The sequence below is a fragment of the Leopardus geoffroyi genome, chromosome C3 (assembly GCF_018350155.1).
Source record: "Leopardus geoffroyi isolate Oge1 chromosome C3, O.geoffroyi_Oge1_pat1.0, whole genome shotgun sequence".
Lineage (NCBI taxonomy): Eukaryota > Metazoa > Chordata > Mammalia > Carnivora > Felidae > Leopardus > Leopardus geoffroyi.
Genome location: NC_059338.1, coordinates 46,067,260 through 46,088,427, shown reverse-complemented (window position 1 = coordinate 46,088,427; position 21,168 = coordinate 46,067,260). Strand labels below are relative to the sequence as shown.

The 21,168-nt window shown below is 38.6% G+C and overlaps 1 protein-coding gene and 1 non-coding gene across 5 annotated transcripts in view; both read right to left on the bottom strand.

The window, feature by feature from the left end:
* RNF2 (ring finger protein 2) overlaps window positions 1–4,154 on the bottom strand; it is a 50,577-nt gene extending 46,423 nt beyond the window's left edge. The window contains exon 1 of one of the 4 annotated variants that reach the window (XM_045452677.1): window positions 4,070–4,154. The gene's annotated coding sequence lies outside the window, so the exon portion shown is untranslated. The other 3 variants (XM_045452678.1, XM_045452680.1, XM_045452679.1) reach the window with 3 other exon arrangements.
* Window positions 4,155–19,443: 15,289 nt separating this feature from the next.
* LOC123587073 lies at window positions 19,444–19,553 on the bottom strand. The gene has a single exon (XR_006707134.1). It is a non-coding gene; the product is annotated as a U6 spliceosomal RNA (small nuclear RNA).
* Window positions 19,554–21,168: the final 1,615 nt, after the last annotated feature.

Here is a 21,168-nt window from a genome sequence, read left to right as displayed (position 1 = left end):
TACTTAAAAAACAAGTAAAATATTTTTAAAAATAAATAAATACATGTTTTTGCTGTTGTTCAACATGGCTCCTAAAGGCAAGCTAACTACTTTATCCAGTGTTCAACAAAAGAAACAGCAATCTGTTCTAAATACTAAAGCTGAGCTGAATGTATTGGTACAGCATTCTCCCTTCCCTACGGATCTTCAAGCATCATTGTTTTGTTTTTTTTTTAACCACATGTGACTTTCATTTTACGCATATACTTTAGAATCTAACCTCTTCATAAAATACAACTCTACAGTGGAAACAAAAAGAAATCTCCCTTGAAGGAGGGTCCATAATCAACACATCTGTTGAAAATAAATGACCAAACTGCCTTGATAAATTTTCATATGGTCTGTTACTTCACTTAATAAAATGTCATTAGACAATTTAACCTGAGGTTAATTTCAAAAATGTTTTATTATTGTACTTATTTTTTTCAATTATGACAAAATGGCAGATATGCAGAAGCAGCAAACATGTTGTTACTCCATCTCTAAATGAAATGGGAGAAAGCAAATTCAAGCAACAGCACTCTTTCTCGGATTTTAGCCACGCATACATCGCTGCTGAGCTTTCAACATGAGTATGCCTAGGCCCAGACAAACTATACTAGTCCACTTCAGGTGCCTAACATCTATAAAACAAAACAGAAGTGAAAAGAATTTTAAACTTAAAAGTCCATGGCCAGTTCCACAGAGCATAAAACTGGATAGCAGACCACCTCCCCCCCCCCCCCCCCGCCTTACCATCTACATCTATAAAGTCAGTTATATTCATTACCCACCTCGTGCTACAAACATACTAACACCAGCTTCTACTTAAGTGCCAAGAGTCCGATTACCACAGTCAGTATGTCCATGTAAAATCAACCAAAATGTATTCCTTACAACAAGAAACACCAAAGGACCCATTTGACACATTAGGTGGAAGACTACAGGGTGGGGATAAAAGAATACTTTGACCTACAGAGAGGGAATGGAAAGGGCAAATAATATTGTACCTCTTTGTACCAACAAATTATAGGGGGATCTACTCAGTCAGATGCAAATAAATATTCAACAAGTTACTACGATAACTAAGATTTCAGAGAAACGGAAAAAAATGAGGAAATTAAATAACTGGTGTCTAAGGACAATGTCTTCACATCATATGTAATAAACAACACTAATTAATCAAGTGTAGATCTGTATGTGGGCAGAATGTGCATAATTTCACAGTATTTTTCCTTTTTTAAAAATGGCAAACTGTGATGCATTATTTAGTTTCTCCAGATTTAATAAATGAGTTGCTACAAAATTATGAGGTACTTTAAGTCATACTAAAAATGTGTCCATAACTTTAATGAAGTGCATTTTAATATTAACTCAGTTCTCTTGCTGGAAGGAATTATGCTTCTTTGATAATGTATAGAAACTGTCACTAAAACATATATTATTCATCAGACATACATCACCTTTACTCCAAAGACCGCATAATATAAACACAAATCATGAATAAATCAGATTAAAGAGATAGACCTGACACTACACACTGAAGGTCAGTAATGGAAAAATGAAATTCCTAAGATGTTTGCTGACCTGCTGTACACAGTATCAATGTCCACAAAAACCTGGGAGCTAGCTGTCTGGGTATTCAATACAGGCAGAGAGAAACTCAAAATTCTCAGAATGTCTCAGTATTTTCAATGTCTGCATTGTTCACATAATGTTAATGGCTCTAATTTGAAATTTTTCTGTGTAGCACATTTGAGGACCACCAGCATATTTTTAAATACTCAGACTAGCCTACCGAGGCAGTTTTCCTTCATAAAATTCTCCATTTCACTCTCACACCTACTATAATTAACCTCAAATGTGTATTCCACAAGCGTACCTGAAGGAAACCACTCAAAACCTCAGAAAAAGTGAGGGGCCATATTTGCTGTGCTATCTCTGGAAAATGGAGTCTTATGTAACTACCCACTATTTTACAAAAAAGCACGTTAAATGTACAATCAAGATTTAAAAGATACCTGTTGCCTGTGACAAACAAGTTTCAGGGTGAAAAAGGAATAACCAAAAGTCTTATTGCTTCCATTTAAATTCTTTGTAAATCAAGGGTCAAATACTGTAAGAAGCTGGATCTGACATCAATCTAAGTTATTAAAAAATTCAACAATTATACCCTAATGCAAGTGGGGAAAGGAGATTATCTACCAATTACACTAAGTATTCCAGCTTACCGTCTTGGAACTCACCAAAAGTAGATTATGTAATGCAAATCACTCATATGTTAGTTTTAAACATAATTCTCAGTCTAAAACACTAAAGCCGTGGCTCACTTATTTTTAGTTTTTAAAAGGAAAGCGTATTACCAAAACACTGAATGCAAACCTATCCTTTTCATAGCAAACAAATTTCTTCACACACCTCAAGGAAACCTATCAATTTCAAACCATTTTAGCCCTTAAAGGCACACGTTCTCTCAAACTTCTGACAGCCATGCAGTACATACCCAAAAAGGTTTGAAGGAGATAAGACTATAAAGCCATTATGGTCTTAACAGGCAAATAATCGGAATGAATCTCGAAGTTTGAAAGACGAATTTTTACTAACAGTATCTCTGGAAGGAAACAAGGCGGCTACTTCTATAGGAGGGTAAAGATCCTGACAACCGGCACTACCGCTCCCTGGCGACACCCGGTACCAAACATCTCAGCGTCAACGACAGGGTTCGAAACGCGAAGCTTCCATCAGAAACAAACCAAGACACCCCCTCCCCCCACGACTCTCCTCCGGGGCAACCTCGAGGTTTTAGAAAGCAGCAACAGATACTCCCGGGCAGGCAGGCGGCACTCCAGGAATGTTTTAACCGTGAGGGGTCTCTCCGCAAGCCCACACGATACCCCGACGCCGAGTAGCGCCTCCATACCCGAACCCCGACTCCAGCATCGCGGGGGAAAGGGGGTATTTTGCACAAAGCGCCCCTACCCCACCCCCACGGTGCAGACACATACCCCCGGCAGCGAGGGGGAAGCCCGGAGGAAAACCCCCACATTCCACGCCGCTGGCCTCCGAAGAGAGGCCCCCAGAGAGGCTGGGGCCCCCGCCCCGGGAGACGAAGGGGCCGCACCGCAGCCCCGGCCTCCGCGCTGAGGAGCGGAGAGTGAGGGGCTCCCAGCGAAGGAAGGAATCCAATCCCCGAGCTTCGCCCACCGGGTCCTCCGCAAACCGGACCCACCACCTCCGCCGAGACCCTCGAAGAAACGGGAACAATGAGGAGCTGCCTCCCCCGCCATCCCCGCCCCGAGAGCGGCCGGGGGCGGCAACGACGCCATCTCCCCTCACACCCCCGCGGGCAACACACCCCCGGCCCCCGGGCCGCCGTCAGCCGCCCGCTGCCCGACCAAGCCGACGCGCGTCTCGGCCCGCCGTTCCCGCGCCCTTCGCCTCCCCGCCCGCCCCACTCACCGGCTCTTGCTCCAGCCCGGGACGCCGCTGGCCGCGGCCAGACCGAGACTCAGGTACAAGCCGCCGCGGCCGCCGGCGCCGCCGCACAATATGGCGAGCCTCGGCTTCCGCAATGGAGCTCGGGAAATACAACAGGGGCCGCTCAATATTCATGAGAGACTGAGGGGAAGCCGGCGCGGCCGGCGCTGCGGGGAGGGCGGGAAGGAGCGAGCGAGCAAGGGGGCGGAGGCCCGGGACGGGGGCGTGCACGGCGCGGGGAGGCCCGCGGTGCGAGGGGAGGGGGTGCCGCCGCGTGCTGGCCTGGAGGACGCGAGCCGCCCCTCCCAGAGCCGGCCGGCCCCGCCCCCCCGGCGCCCTCCGCGGGGTCGACGCAGCCCCCGGGCAACGCCCGGATGTCGACGGCGCCGCTTCGTCCTCGTCGTTCTGCCTTCTTGAGCTCTAGTGCCCCTGTCTCGGCCCACCCGTTACACCTCCTTGGCCGGCTGCGGAGGTTGGAGCTCAGAGTTCTGCCCTGTGTGACTGCCTCCTGTTTTTACACCCATCCCTCCACCCGGTAGAAATCCTCATTAGACATTCAACTCTAGAACTTCACCTGAACTTTGGCATCCTGTCTCCCCGTTTAACAAACACAAACCATCCTGGCCGAGTGAACCTACAAGATCTCATTATTCCAGGGAAAATGACCTTCTATTCTAGAATTATATTGTTGGACGTCCGTAAGCATTCTGATTGTTTTCATCAGCTCTATTAGACCTTGCTGCTATTTTATTCCTACCTCCTTGGCCCCTTCCAGTATTCTCTTCTGAACTTGAAGATATAAGAATGGATTAAATAGATGTAATTATTTCCTGAAACACAACCAATTAGTCTACCAAAAAATTATATAAAATGCGAATAATCTATAAGCTGAAGAAGTAACAAGTGAGAGTTCCCTGACCTCAAGGTGTATCATTGGTGAGAAGTCATGTTCTCTTGAAGATAACCAGCAGCAATATCAGACAGATAGTAAATATGAAGGCATTTGTGGCATAAAGAAACGGACCACACTGGGAATTGGGGAAACTAAGTTTATAGCCTCCAATGTGTCTCTAACTATACGACATAAGTCAATTGCATAACTTCTCTGGACTTAATTTCCTAAGGAACTAGGATTTGAGTAGGACTGTGGCAGTTTGGAACGGGTAGAAAAAGGACAGGTGCTAAAATATTAAAGACAACACATTATGTATCCTAGCAAATCCATTAAAGTAAACGAGCAAAACAAGAGCAACTCATTACTCTTTTTCAGTGACTTGAAAACTTTCACCTATTATCTGTAGCTTTAAATAGGAAATGACCATTCTTTGGAGCCTGGCTGGTTCAGTTAGTAGAGCATGCAACTCTTGATCTTGGAGTTGTGAGTTCAAGCCCCATGTTGAGTGTGGAGCCCACTTAAAAGGGGAAAAAAATGACAATTCTCAAACTCTACAAAGCCCCTCAAGGTAAAAAAATCAAAATACAGACGGTCCTCCAACTTACAGTTCCATATATGACTTTTCAACTTAAAAATGATTGCAAGTGTTACTATTCAGCAGAAACCATAATTCAGATTTTGAATTTTGATCTTTTCCTGGGCTAGCTATATGTGGTAGGATACTTTTGTGATGCTGGGCAGCAACAGTGAGCCACGACTTCCAGTCAGCCACTTGATCAGGGGGTAAACAGCTGATACTTTAACAATCGCTTTGTACCCATACACAACCATTCTATTTTTCACTTTCAGTACAATATTCAATTACATGAGATATTCAACACTTTATTATAACATATGCTTTGTGTTAGATGATTTTGCCCAACTGTAGCTAATGTAAGTGTTCTGAGCATGTCTAAGGTAGGCTAAGCTAAGCTATGATGTTCAGTAGGTTAGGTGTATTACATGGATTTTTAACTTAAGATATTTTCAACTCCTGCTGGATCATCGGGACATAACCGTGTCTTAAGAAAGAACTATAATCAGGGACTGCTTCTGATTTTCCTTTCCTTTAAGGGTCTGCTTTCTAGAGATAGTGCAGTTGCAGAACCATCCCCCTTCTTTATTCATGACAACTGAATGTGTAGTTCAATTAAGGATGTTCATAATTCAGAACCTTTTGCTCCAGTTATGCCTGTGAAGATAATGATGTGTGGTTAGATTAAGAAATTCAATTGATGTTGCAAAAAGTGATCATTTGTAGAAAGCACAGGAACTTTATGGATGAAAGTTAAATATAGTACTTAAAAAAGATTCACAGGAGAATTAGTGGGAAAATGGGAAACTTATGGGATATCTGGATTAAATGTGATTAAAAAGCTAGACCTCAGGCTAGCATCCTTAATATGAAAGACACTACTGACAAATTAATGGAACTCATATTATCTCTTTTATCTCTTACTCAAAAACTTGGCATTGAGAGTACTATGGTCCTTTCCTGACTACATTAATCAGGAAAGATTATGTTATGGAATAGTAACAAAATTTGCAAAATCTCCATGCCTTAACACAACAAAAATTTTATTGCTTTCTTCATGCTTCATGCTTCATATGCCTCAGACTCACTCTGTTTGAGTCACTCCAGGACCCAGATTGCAGAGGGTCCACCATCTTGTAGCTGTATCACCAAGATCACAGCAACTGAGTCTCTGTGGCAGAGGAGGTGACTAAAGAATCACAGCCTTAGATTGGGAAAAAAGCAAATTACTGATCTCATTTCATTGGCCAAAACTAGTTACATAGCCTCCCCCATCTGCAAAGAGACTGAGTCATTGAACCAAGTGAGGAGAAGTAGGGATATTGGTGAATAATACTAATGTCACCCACCCTGACCCCACCAGTGAGCTCCTGTATATTATGAAAAACTCCAAGAACTTTTATTCCATAACACTGGAAGTTGTGCTTTCAAAAGTAAACTCTCTGTACTTGTTAAGAATTGGCTATCATGTAAATAAATGGACTTTCCATTTACTTCCCCTTTGTTTTAATTGTATATTAAATCAGTGTCAGCCTATCTATAGTGATTTGACATACCCAACCTGCATTCCTTTTGCTAATTTTTTGACCTGACATAAGGGATATTACCCTTAAAATTTTTTTCTACTAATACTCTGCTCCCATGTTAAATGAACTAGTTGGAAATGATAATCATATTTTGAATAGAAAACATTAAAGTAACACTACATAATACAAATATCATACTATAGGTAGATGACTGCATGCACTCTAGTTAAAAAGATTCTTTTTGGGGCATCTGGTTAGCTCAGTCAGTACACATGCAACTCTTGATATTGGGGGTGTCAGTTTGAGCCCCATGTTGGGAGTAGAGTTTACTTAAAATGAAAGATTATTTTCCCTCTAAACTTAACACCCTGTAAACCACATGGTGAATAGATCACAAAAAATCATGTCTGATCACAAAATTCATGGCTTTACTAGCTTTCTGCTATGGTAATTCTACAAAAAAAATTTTTTTTTTCAACGTTTATTTATTTTTGGGACAGAGAGAGACAGAGCATGAACGGGGGAGGGGCAGAGAGAGAGGGAGACACAGAATCGGAAACAGGCTCCAGGCTCTGAGCCATCAGCCCAGAGCCTGACGCGGGGCTCGAACTCACGGACTGTGAGATCGTGACCTGGCTGAAGTCGGACGCTCAACCGACTGCGCCACCCAGGTGCCCCTAATTCTACGAAATTTGATTAGTTCAGCCCAGCCAACTTTTATGGAGCATCTACTGTGTGCCAAAACTTTTCCAAGTTTCTGGAATAAGGATATTAATGTGACTATGTCATAAGTTCCTTGATAGCAGAAATCTTGTCTATCAGTGTCTATGTAGAGATTAGTGCAATGCTTAGCACATATATCAGATGCTCAATAAATAGGTGTTAAGAAAATGAAAGACTGGGAATCTTTGATCCCAGTGTGTATATGAAATAGCACAGTACCAAATGAGCTTGGTTTGCCTCACTTTTATCACTTAAGAGCAGAAATTTCTATTAAGATTGCAGTTAGTCCTTCCAGAGTCTTTCTCTATTTAGGCAGTGTGTTTTAAATGGAAATTTATGCTTGCTATTCTATATACACCACATGGATATCTTTTCTAGCTGTTCTCCAAATATCAAATTGTTATCTGCTCTTCTGAAATGAAAGATTTCAGGACACCAATAGCCTGTTAATAATAAGCTATGTTTGTGTTACAGTTTATATAACACATTTATATTAATTATTTCACTGAATCTTCAGATCAGTCCTCCAAGGTATTATTCCTACTTTACACACAAGGAAAATGTGACTTCTGTAGTTAACTAGCTTTCCCAAACATTGAGCTCATAAGTGGAAGAGCAGAGGCTCAAAGCCAGGTCATCTGAATTCAAGTCCCAGGATATTTTCCTTTATGCCACATGTGCCTTCCCATTCAATGCTGCATAGACAGCTCCAGCATTTTTCTTCTTTCTAATGGGTAAGCAGCATATAAAAAAAAACATCTCCAGAGCTTTCTTTCAACACTAGTATTCCAATCCTAAGTGTGGTCTTTTTAAGAAATTAGAGATGATGCTAAATGTAACAGTATATAAACCTGATCCATTGACAGAAAGCCAGCAGGTCTTGTTTTTGTTTTCTTAGAAAACTTGCTTTAAGGAAACAAAATTAAAAGTTAGGTTAGAAGACAGAAATAGCTTGGGATTTAATCACTATATATATATGTATATGTATATAATACCATTGTCAAAATATATCTTCTACCAAAATCTTTATTTGCCATCTTTTGGATGTGTTGTGCTTTCTTTGAAAGGGTCAACTTTAGTAGAGACGTTGTAGAAAGGTCTAAAGAGACCTATAATTCAAGGTGGCTTCAGGAAGCAAGCAACTCAAGATTTACAGCCTCTTCAGCTGAAAAAATATAGCTCTAGCCACAGGCCTTAGTGAAGTTTTATTTGTATTTCAACATAGCGTATTTCTTTTTGTGACGCTTCACTTGGCGTTTTATTTCAATGTTCCTTTTTATATTCTCAAGACAACCAAGATAATTGGTGCTACCCTTAACTGTTCAACTTGAAGGAGTTAAACAGATTAAATGAGATGGGCTAGTGAGACTTTTGGGAAGAACTAAACAATATTACTATTTCCCTCCTATGGAGAGTTGGAATGTATTTTATGTGTCCCAGATGTGGCCACATTCTGCCTAACATCTGTTACTGCATTTTATTAAAATAATGAACTAGCATGTGTTTGAAAAGTCAAAAGAATGAATAAAGTTTTCATTCTGATGCAGCACAAATAGCCAACTGTTTCTTTGTAGTGAATAATAGAGCATATAAATGGGAGATTTTATTGTGATATCCAACTTCAAGTATAAATTGAAATATGATTTAATAATTACTGGTTCAAGTTTTCTAGTATGAAAAAATATTTATTCCATTCAAATAAACCATATAAGTTTTTTTTCCTTTCATAATGTTTACTGCAAGGGAAGAGATTTATGCCTTGGCACTGATATAAGAACACCAAGAACATCCTGGAAACTAGCAAGGAATAGATAATTAAGACTGAAACTCAGAACTAAAATGGAGATTTCTCTGGAAGAGAAGTCTGGAAAATCTTTGTGGGGAGGTACAGTAGAAGAGTGCAAAATATTTAAGTCAAATTACAGCTTACTCCAACCACCTTTCTGGACATTTTAATTTTTTCCACTTAAAACAAGCGTGGTTCTAGAATTGTTTTTTTGTAGGGTGAGAGAGTGGAGGGTAAAGACATCTTTATCTAACACATTTCTTGGAAATGTTTTTAGTAAAGAATTTAAAAGAACTGCCAAGTCCCACCCATACAAAGAAAATTTTATTTTATTTTAGACTACATCAAGATCTGGAAACCCCTGCAGTACCCATCTGCTGAGTCATTAGCATTTTATACTCTACAGAAGCAAGCCATATTTAAATGTACATTGAATTAGATACTAAAGTAGGTTTTAATTCAGGTAAATCTGAAAACGATTCTGGTCAACCCAGAATAATGAGGTTTTATGTGTTACATCCAGGAAGAGATATTTTCTAAGGATGTTAATCTGTCTATAGAAAAGTTTTATCATTTTTTAAATAAACACATTTCACAGACCATGCTTATAAGATCAGAATTGACTGTTCTCCCCTAAGAATTATGAAGTCTGTCACATATGAAGTAAGATGGCATAGAGGTGGCTGCAAAATAACCTTTTTTTTTTTAAGCTTATTTATTTTTGGCTTAAGTTTCCTAGTATGAAAAATGTTTATCCATTCAAATAAACTTTGTATGTTTTTTCCTTTCAAAATGTTTACTGCAAGGGAAGAGATTATGCCTTGGAACTGATGTATTTTTGAGACAGAGAAAAAGCACGAGTGCAGGAGAGGCAGACAGAAAGGGAGAGCGAGTCACAAGCAGGCTCTGTTTATAGCGCAGAGCCCAACACAGGACTCAATTCCATGAACCATAAGATCACGACCTGAGCAGAAATCAAGAGTCGGGTGCTCAACCTACTGAGCCACTCAGGCGTCCCTGCAAAAGAACCTTCTTGTCATAGTATCCTGTTAAGGATATATGGGTGACCAAACTTGCCCTAGTGTGTCCCTCTCCAACATTTACTCCTCTGTTCTAATTAGTTCTTGGTTTTTTTTTTTTTTTAATTTTTTTTTTCAATGTTTATTTTTATTTTTGGGACAGAGAGAGACAGAGCATGAACGGGGGAGGGGCAGAGAGAGAGGGAGACACAGAATCGGAAACAGGCTCCAGGCTCTGAGCCATCAGCCCAGAGCCCGACGCGGGGCTCGAACTCACAGACCGCGAGATCGTGACCTGGCTGAAGTCGGACACTTAACCGACTGCGCCACCCAGGCGCCCCTAGTTCTTGTTTTAAGACAGTATTGATGTTCTTAGTGTATTGGCAATTCCTTGATTTCTTGACATTTACATATCCTTGGAGCCTCTAGTCTTCACTCTTAAATTTGATTATTCAAGAGTGTCCTGGTTTAACCCTTTCCTAAAATCTAAAAGATGACTGTGGGCCTGACCTCAACACAGCTGTCCCTTCTTCCACATGATCCAGTTCTCAGCTATTTGCCAATCTATTCATTTCCTGACTTGCTATTTAATTAGGCTTGACCATATTCTTATCCCAGCCTTTAGCTTGGGGCTTGACACATAGTGAATGAAAACTGCATTACAAGAAGATGCCAAATGTAACCTGTAAACACTGTGGCATTCATGGTACAGAAAAAGACCCACCTGTATCAACAAATGTGGAAAATTCAGAGCTCTTTTGAAGAAAAGAATAGAGAAGCAATGAAGTTGCTACCTCTGGTATTGAATACTCCAGGAACGATCTTGGGTCAGGAGAACTTATGTTAGGAATGTCATGTGATATTGTTGCAGCTATCTCCCCCCTACAAAACAATGACCAACAGGAAAGTTTGTTGTGGTGGACTTTCAAGTAGAACCGTATTTGGATGTTGATTTTGTGGGATTTAAAAACAATTGTTTTAAATTTATTTTAGAGAGAGAGAGCACATGAGCAGGGGAGAGAGGTGGGGGGTTGGGAGAGGGGAGAATCTCAAGCAAGCTCCCTGCTCAGCACAGAGTCTGACACAGGGCTGGATCCCACAACCCTGGGATCGTACCTGAGCCAAAATCAAGAGTCAGACGTTCAACAGGCTGAGCCACCCAGGTGCCCCTTGGATGTTGATTTTGAAGAGTCCTGTCAAAACACAGTAATGTTTCATACCAAGAGTAAAAGTTTAATATATGTTAGTCCTAATATTCCAAATGGAACTTGAAATTTGATTAGTTCTCAAACCACATTTAGCATCTTTCTCCTCCATTCACTTGCCTAAATTAGTTGTATGCAAATATGTCCCCCTTACCCACCCACCAGAGTGAAAGTAGCATGAGGGCACAATGTCATTATTCATGTTTCAACACCAGTCATTATTCATCTGTAAATGGGCCTCAGTACTTGACAAAATGTAATGTATAAGCATTAAACATATATGTATGTATGTATATACACATGCCTTGTTCTTAAGATACATCTGGCATGCCTTTAAGTAATGAAAATAACTACAATTTTTAAAAAGAGGTCACTAAAAATACTTGCTTTGTATATTTTACAAATAGTGTTTAATCATTGCAACAATATTTAGAAAAGGAAAATTTGAATAGATATATTTTCTACCTCCCATATTCCCACAATCATAATACTAATTGTTGGCCTGTGTTTATGAACACAGATATCACATACATTAATGATGTGCATGAAAAATGACACAACCTCCTAAGAGGGCAAAAATTTTAATGTGTATGTCTTTCAGCCTAAGAAATCCAGTTCCAGGAATATATCTTATGGAAGTACACACACAAGTGTGCCAAGAAATATATACATGGATGTTAATTTTTACATTGCTTGTGTTTGTAAAAACCTGGATATAATTCACATTTTTGGCTAAATAGCTTTTAGTATTCTATACAGTACTATATCATATAACTATTAAAAAGAATGAGGTAGGGGGTAGGGGCGCCTGAGTGGCTCAGTCGGTTGGGTGTCCGACTTCAGCTCGGTCATGATCTCGCCGTCTGTGACTTCGAGCCCCGCGTCAGGGTCTGTGCTGACAGCTCGGAGCCTGGAGCCCGCTTCAGATTGTGTCTCCTTCTCTCTCTGCCCCTCCCCCACTTGTGCTCTATCTCTCTCTCTTTCTCAAAAAATAATAAAATAAATGTAAAAAAAATAAAAAAATAAAAAGAATGAGGTAAAGCTATAACTACTGATGTAGAAAGATATCAATAATATATTATCAAGTAAAAAATCAAGTTTCTGGGGAGCCTGGGTGGCTCAATTGGTTAAGTGTCCAACTTTGGCTCGGGTCATGATCTCGCAGTCCATGGGTTTGAGTCCCACATTGGGCTCTGTCTGACAGCTCACAGCCTGGAGACTGCTTCGGATTCTGTGTCTCCCTCTCTCTCTGCTCCTCCCCTACTCGCGCTGTGTCTCTCTCTCTCAAAAATAAACATTAAAAAAAATTTTTTTAATTCAAGTTTCTCAGCAATATATGCAATATATACCATATATCCCATTTTCATAATATAAATTCCAAAGAATATACATCAAACTTAAGGACTATATTCAAGGAAAGGAGGACTTTTGAGGACTTTCAGTTTCTAAATTATTTTTTAATTTCTGTATTGTTTGCATGTTCCATACATACAACATTGTGTTTTATCATAAAAGCAGTAAAGATGCAATTACATATGAAAAGTAAACTTCTCTAATGAAATTGAGTGAAATTTCTGCATATATGTACCAATTATTATGTGAAGGACTGAGGTAAAGACAAAAGCTATTCTAGATCAGGCATGATTAGCCAAAACAAATAGAAAAACTAGAACTTGGAAATTCTTTACTTTGTTTCTAGAGATCTAGTTGTGTAGTGGCCTTGAAAATCAGGGATTCGAATGTCTTACTACTAGACCTCAATTTCCATTCCCCTAAACATTCCTAACCCTATTTAGCAAGAATTTAGGCTAAACAGGCACCAACCAATGATTACAGAACCCTCAAATAGCAACTCTTTAAAAGAGTTTTAGAACCTATATAATTATCTTGGGATTCTGTTCTTCTGCTACTAATTTATATCCCACCGTCTCTAGGGGAAATACCAGGTGTTGTTTGCTAATTAGACTCCTAGTACTCCCTCCAGAAATTCATACTAATTTAGCTTGTGATTGCTGGAAACAAGTACAAATTGTAGATTGAGAATGAAATATTTGAATTTTCCATCATTCATATATATATACATCTATTCTAGGGAATTTTTATTTTCTAGACTCTTTGAGATCACCATATGGTAAAAAGCTTGAGCAATGTATTAGGCTGGATTCAAGAGACTTGATCTTTCTCAAAATTGGCTCAGATGACTCAAAGGGTCACAGCAAGAGCACTAGCCACTGCAGTTGAGGTAGAGTGGGGGTGGGGTTGTGCAGAGATAGAGGAACTCAGGGACTGGCTGAAAAAAACAGGTTGTTTGTCCAAAGTGGCCAAATGCCTAGAGCTGGAGCAAGAATACAAATCACAAGCAAGGAGGAAGCCCAAGAAAGCAGGGCACAAGATAAGTTTAAGGGGGTACAACACATCCACCTAAAAGCTGAGTCAGGGGGTCTGAAGCCAAATCACCAAGGTAGCTATCTTTCCTTCACCAGACGAGAGGATGACAAGTGAGGTGAGGAATAAGGGTGAGGTATAACATGGCTGGTGTTAGCTGAGACTAGCAAAAGGACACCTTTGACCTTGCCTCTGGATCCTAAAGTTTCAGGTGGGCCTGGTTGAAGACACATGCAGAACAGAGTATTGAATGAGGGTTGTGAGAAACCAAGGGTTAGTTTGGAAAACTGGAGATGGATCCAAATAGCATATTGAATTTGCAAAAAGCTCCCAAGATGGATGTGAGCCAGAGCCACAGACAATGAGAGCTGAACATGTGATAATTGGCTTTCTCTTGGTTCTCATAATTTCTTTGACCCTCCGACCCTCTCCAGCTCAGTCTCTGTTGTGGCTTCTCATCATCACCCACGCTCTAAGTTTTGGAATGTCCCAGGGTTTAGTCTTAGGACTTTTCCCCCTTTTAATTTATATCCTCTCTCTGGGGGATCCTATTCAGTAATGTGGCTCTAAGTACTACTCATATGTTGACTACTCTCAATTCTCTCCAAACTTGTGGACTTCTATAAGTTTCTGGAAAGGACCTCTCCAAACTTACGTCCAACTTCCTGTTCAGCCCCTCTACTTGGATGTCTAATAGATGTCTTAATGGGGTATCTGGGTGGCTCAGTCAGTTGAGCATTTGACTCTTGATTTCATCTCAGATCATGATCCCAGAGTCATGGGATGTGCTGGGCTCTGCACTGAGCACCGAGCATGGAGCCTGCTTAAATTCTCTTTCTCCCTCTACTTCCTCTTCCCTGCTCGTGCCCTTTCTCTCTCTAAAATAAATAAATAGATAAATGAATGAATACTGAAATAAAATTTTAATAGATATCCCAAATACAAAATACCTAAACTAGATCTCCTCTTTGAAATGTAAACAAAGAACAATACAATATATAATTTTTAACTGTTATTTGTAGCTCTAATACTATATTGCTTTATAGACCCAAGGGAGTTAAAAGAAATTACTCTATGATTACTTAAAACCACATAAATAACTTAAGTATAAAATTAATGTTTTAAGTGTATTTGCATGCATGTTCATTTATACATTCCCTTAGCAAGAGTCTATAATTAACCAGACTCAGTAATTCAAAGACACATAAGACATAGACCCAATACCCTAACCTCAAAGAACCTAGCATCTTGTAGGGTACACAGACACATACCAAATGTAATGAGGCCAATAAGAGAAAGGCAATAGGAATAATTCTTCCTAGAGGCCCATTATTAATTACAGACTATGGAACAGCACCTCTCACAGGACTCCAGGATTGGTAATATTAGCTTTAATCCTGAAAATGAGAAGAGTTGTTGGTAAGTTCACAACTGTGCTAATAGCCAACCTCATAAACTCTGTATGTGTCAAGTACTGTGCTAAGTATTTTAGAAGCATCATGTCATTTAATCTTTACACCAACTTTATGAAGAAGTTACCATAATTATTGCCATTTTATGGATTAGAAAATATAGGTTTAAAGGATTTCAGTGCTTGCCTAAGTCACCTCAAGTGGTAAATAGGGTGGGCAAATCCATATCCTTAACCACTGTTCTAAACTGCCTTCTCATAATTGGTGACCCTGCTTTAACTAATAATAATGGTACTAGGTTTTTAAAATATTTGTACTGAAATAAAAGAATAAATATACGAATAATCCAAATAGTGAATATCCATTATGCTTTAGTAATAATCCCCGTTTACTAAACATAATTGGATAAAAAGGACTATATAGTATGAGAAGTCATGAAATGTTGGGTTCAGTTTTTCAAAGCTCATAAAGATACAGGATTGATCATTTCAAGTTTCCTGCCGATTGCCTTTGGAGACAAGTTTTTAGTCCTAAAGTACATTCTGTGTTTTGGGCCCCTCTTATTACTGTAACATAGATAAGCTAAGATGGAAAAATCATCAGACTTGCAAAAGCTAAGAGAATAGAAGCCAAAGCCGATAGGAATATAGTCTTCTAAATTTATTATCTGTTATGCATTGAGTTATCACATATGGTGGGAATTTAAACCAGATGTATGCTTACTGGAAGACGCTAGCCCAAGACAGACAAGGGAGAGGAATGTGACCTCAGTTTGAAAGTAGAGAATCAGAACTTGGTGTTGGTTCAGAAGTTTCCTTTTATGCTAGTTATATAATAAAATAAAAGTTCTCCAACCATCTTTTCAAATTAACTGGGACTTCATTTCTTAATCTGGAAGTTATTGAAACTCCTGGCTTTTGAAATAAAATTATTTTTATTTGAGAAAGACCTAAGATTTTCTGAGTAACTTTTGCTTAATCTAAAGCAAAACATTTTTGGAAAATATAGTTCTGATAGGTAAATATTAAAATTTACACATTCTTATTTGCTTCATTCTCACCTGGAATTTAAATATCAAACTTTAATAGCTAGAATTCAGTAGCACATCTTTGTCTGCCATCTGCTTTTTTTTAACTGAAGTTTTAAAAAATCTATTCTTTCAAGTCACATTTAAGTATTGAAAGTAATTGCATTTTAATGATGTACATCTAAGGGGGAAAAAAAAAGACTTAGCCTAACATGAATAATCTACCTATAGTTACGTAATCTTTTTTGTTTTTTTAAACTTTAAAATTATTGGAGAAAACATTTCTCATAATAAATGCTTTAGTTTGGGAACAGTCTTGGAACAAAAGAACACACAAAATGGAACAACTTTGCAGTTGTTCCTCTATTTTTGAAGGGAAATTACCTTGAAAATTATTAGTTGAGCAATGATGTATTTCTCACCAGTACTTGTGATATAGTTTTCAGTTTATTTTCACAATACACTTATGTGATCAGATACTTAAAAAAAAACAAGTAGCCAATTTAGACAGTTTCTATCACAGGAGAACAACTCAAGACAACTGATTATACTATGGAGACATGCACGTGGGCACGCATGCAATACTGCCTGCCAAAGAGTTTATTTGCTCAAAGCTAGAGCGATCATTGCCAGCCTAAGAAAACCATACAAAAAAGGTCCCTTTTTCTATAAGGAGTTATCAGTAGGAAACTAAACATGTGCTTAAAAGAAACTACCTGAATGTCTCATTGTAGGTCTATAAACTGCCAAAACAATCGGTTGTTTTATTTAACTTTCCTCAAATAAGTATTGAGCAGTTATTGTGTTCTGGATACTTCTAGGCATCAGGGGGAAAAAAACTAAAAACATGTAAATGGTATGTTTTGCTTACCCAGCTTAAGGTAATTATATGATAACATTCCTTTCTTATGGAGGTAAAATTTACATGCAATGAAATGCACTGATGTAAGATGTAATCCATAAGTGTACAATCGGATATGAAGTTTTTAAAAATTTTTTAAATGTTTATTTTGAGAGAGAGCGGGGGAGGGGCAGAGAGAGGGGGAGACACAGAATCTGAAGCAGGCTCCAGGCTCTGAGCTGTCAGCACAGAGCCCGACACGGGGCTCCAACTCAATGAGCTATGAGATCATGACCTGAGCTGAAGTCAGACACTCAACCGACTGAGCCACCCAGGGGCCCCTGGATATGTTTTAACAAATGTATGTATTCAGATAACTACCACCCCAATCAAGACATAAGTCACTTCCATCACCTCTAGAAAATTCCTTCATGTCCTCTTTAGTCAGTCTCCCTTCCCAGATAGGCAGTTGTGTTCTGATTTCTATCATCATGGATTATTATGCTCTTAAAGTCACATAAATGGAATTCTATGATGTGTATTCTTTTGTGTCTGATTCTCTCACTCTGTGCAATGTTTTAGAGATTCACCCATATTGTTGTACTAGTACTTTAATCCATTTTATTACAAATATTCCTTTGTATACATACAGACCATTTAAAAAAATCCATAATCCTGTTGATGGATATTTGTATTTGCTTCCAGTTTTTGGCTACTAAAAATAAAGCTGCTATTAACATTCCTGGTCAAGTTTTTGTGAATGTCAATTTTCATTCTCTCTGATAAACACCTAGGAGTAGAACTGCTGGGTCATTAGGTGGGCATATAATTTTAAAAGAAGCTCCCAAACAGTTGTCCAAAGAGGCTGTATCATTTTATACTCCATCAGCAGCGTGAGCATTCCACTTGTACAACATGCTCACCAACAATTGATGTTGTCTTTTAGTTTTAGCCATTTTAGTGTGTGAAGTGGAATTTCAATGTGGTTTTGATTCATATTTCCCTGATGACTAAAGATGTTGAATATCTTTTCATGTGCTGTGCTTTTTTGGCCACTTACAAAGCTACTTTTGTGAAATGTGTATTTTTTGCCTATTTAAAATTTTTTTACCCTTTTATTTTTGATTTGTAGAGTCCTTTATATATTACTGTATAAGTTCTTTATGTATTAAGAATATTTTCTCTCAGTTTATGGCTTACATCTTTTAATAGATTTTATCTTTTTAGATACGTTTTAGGTTAACAGCAAAATTGAGTAGATGGTAGAGACAATTCCCATCTACCTCTTGCCCCTACATATGCATAGCCTCCCCCACTGTCAACACCCTGCACCAGAGTGGTACATTTGCTACAATCAACAAACACATCATTATCCCCTGAAATGTCATTATCATCCAAAGTCCATAGTTTACATTAGGGTTCATGCTTGGTGTTATACAATGGGTTTGGACAAATGTATAGTGATGTGTGTCCACCATTGTAGTATCATACAGAGTACTTTCAATACCCTAAATTCCTCTATGTTTTGCCTATTCATCGCTTTCTTCCTCATCTTCTGACAACCCCTGATCTTTTTTTTAAGTTTATTTATTTATTTATTTATTTATTTATTTATTTATTTATTTAGAGAGAAAGAGAATCCCAAGAAGGCTCCACACCATCAATCAGCATGGAGACCAATGTGGGGCTCAAACCCACGAACCATAAGATCAGGACCCAAGCCAAAGTCAAGAGTCATACACTCAACCGACTGAGCCACCCAGGCACTCCAACCACTGATCTTTCTACTGTCTCTGTAATTTTGCTTTTTCTAGAATGTCATATAGCTGGAATCATATGTAGCCTTTTCAGATTAGCTTCTTTCACTTAGTAATATGCACTTAATGTTCCTCCATGTCTTTTCATGGCTTGATAGTTCATTTCTTTTTAGTGTTGAATAATATTCCATTGTCTGGATATACTGTGGTTTAGTTATCCATTAACCTACTGAAGGACATCTTAGTTGTTTCCAAGTTTTGGCAATTGTGAATAAAACAGCTATAAAAAACTGTGTGCAGGTTTTTGTGTGGACATAACTTTTCAACTCATTTGAGTAAATACCAAAAAGTGCAATTCCCAGACCACGTGGTCAGAGAATGTTAAGTTTTGTAAGAAACTGCCAAACTGTCTTCCAAAGTGGCTGTACCATTTTGCATACCCATTAGCAATGAATGAGAGTTCCTGTAGTTTCATACCCTTGCCAATATTTGATGATGTTAGTATTTTGGATTTTGGCCATTCTAATAGATATGTAATAGTATCTCATTGTTATTTTAATTTGCAATTGTATAATGACATGATATTGATCTACTTTTCACACGCTTATTTGCCATCTGTATATCTTTTGGGGTGAAATTTCTACTCATGTTGTTGATCATTATTTAATTAGATTGCTCTAATGTAAGAATTTGATACATATTATAAATAGATTAACACAAGCAAGCTAGTTAACATATCTGGTACCCCACAAATACAATAAGGTTTTTGTGTGTGGTGAAAATACTTAAGGTCAACTCTTAGATATGGACTGTTTCACAAATTTATATGTCATCCTGGCACAAAGGCCATGCTAATATTCTCTATATCATTCAATTTTTGTATATGTGTGTGCTGTCAAAGTTAGTACTTAAAGTTTATTTTCTCCGTACATTTTTACAGTTGTTCCAATGCCCTTTGTCGAAAAATATTGTCTATCTTGGGGCATCTGGGTGGCTCAGTTAGTTAAGTGTCCAACTCTTGTTCTTGGCGCAGGTCATGACCTCACGGTTGGTAAGTTCACGCCCGCATCGGGCGCCGATGGCATAGAGCCTGCTTGGTATTCTGTCTCCCTCTGATTCTGCCCCTCCCCTGCTTACTATGTCTCTCTCAAAATAAACACAAATAAACTTAAAAAAAATTCCCTATCTCATTGAATTGACTTGGCATCTTGGTAATATTCAGTTGACTGTATGTATATGGATCTATTTTTTAGTTCACTATTCTTTCTCTACACACACACACACACACACACACACGCACACTTATTACTATGTTGTATAATCCAGGCTGGATTCATTCTTATATTTTTATTATAATTTATATACATTATATTTATTATATCCATTTAAAAATTCCACTTTAAGAAATTAAAATTAAAACATTTTCACAAAATATTGTGGGCCCTAGGCACTAGGCCTAAGGATAATTGGACCTTGTATGAGTAAAGCTAGGTTCTGCACATGTAGCCTTGTCAGAAACTAGGTGCAGAGACCAATGAAACTCTCCTCAGGAGGATAGATTAGACTTGTAGACCCTGAGAATAGCAAATATCTGGGAGCCTGTGGTAGTTTACTTTCAATGTTGTGTTCTCATTGTATTATCCCTATGACTAAAATCTTTTAAATATTATGATACTGACTTAGTTGGTTTATGGGGAGTTAAGGAAAATATCTTTCAGTCAGAGTTCTTAGTTGTAAGCAACAAAAGCTACCTTTGGTTGAGTAGAAAAGGAGTTTTATTAAAGGGTATGAGGTAGTTCACAAAATGGTTGGGATATTTGGAACAGTAAGCCCAAGGCCAAGCCTTAGGAAGAATGCCCAAATCCATGTCCCATGAACAGGTCTAGTGAGGAAAATGTTGCCACCACCAGACACTAGAAGTTACAGTTTGCCCCACAGCAGTTCTGTGCTAGGAAAGCACTTGCAGTTTTATCAATACAATTATTAGTATCAATGTAGTATTTTTGCCAAGAATTCAATCTCAAAGCCCCTTAGCACTGCTAGTGCAGAGTGAGCGACTGAATGTTTCATTAATACTTGTATAAAAATACTTTGCCACACAAAAGACCACCCAAAATATCTGAAAAACAGAAAGTCAAGAAAATAAGGAATTCTCGGTTTCTCAAGACTGTCTCACAGAAACAAAAATACCACATAGTATATGTCCTCAAATGAGCTCATAGTTTTCTGAAGGGGATAAACATATGCACAGCTATTAGTAAAGGCATTTTCCTGGGTAATATAAGTGAAATGATAGGAGAGCAGAAAGAAAACCATTTCAAATAAGGAGCATTTGAACCTTAGATCTTGGAGAATAAGCAGGATTTGGGCAGGCAGGGAATGAAACATTCTATGATAGAGGGAACTAAATGGGCAGATAAGCAGAGCTAAATTGCAGGGCGTATATGAAGTTTAAAATTTTAAAACTTTACAAATTGAATACTGATTTTAGTACAAGTAGTTGTATTTCTTTACAAACCAGTC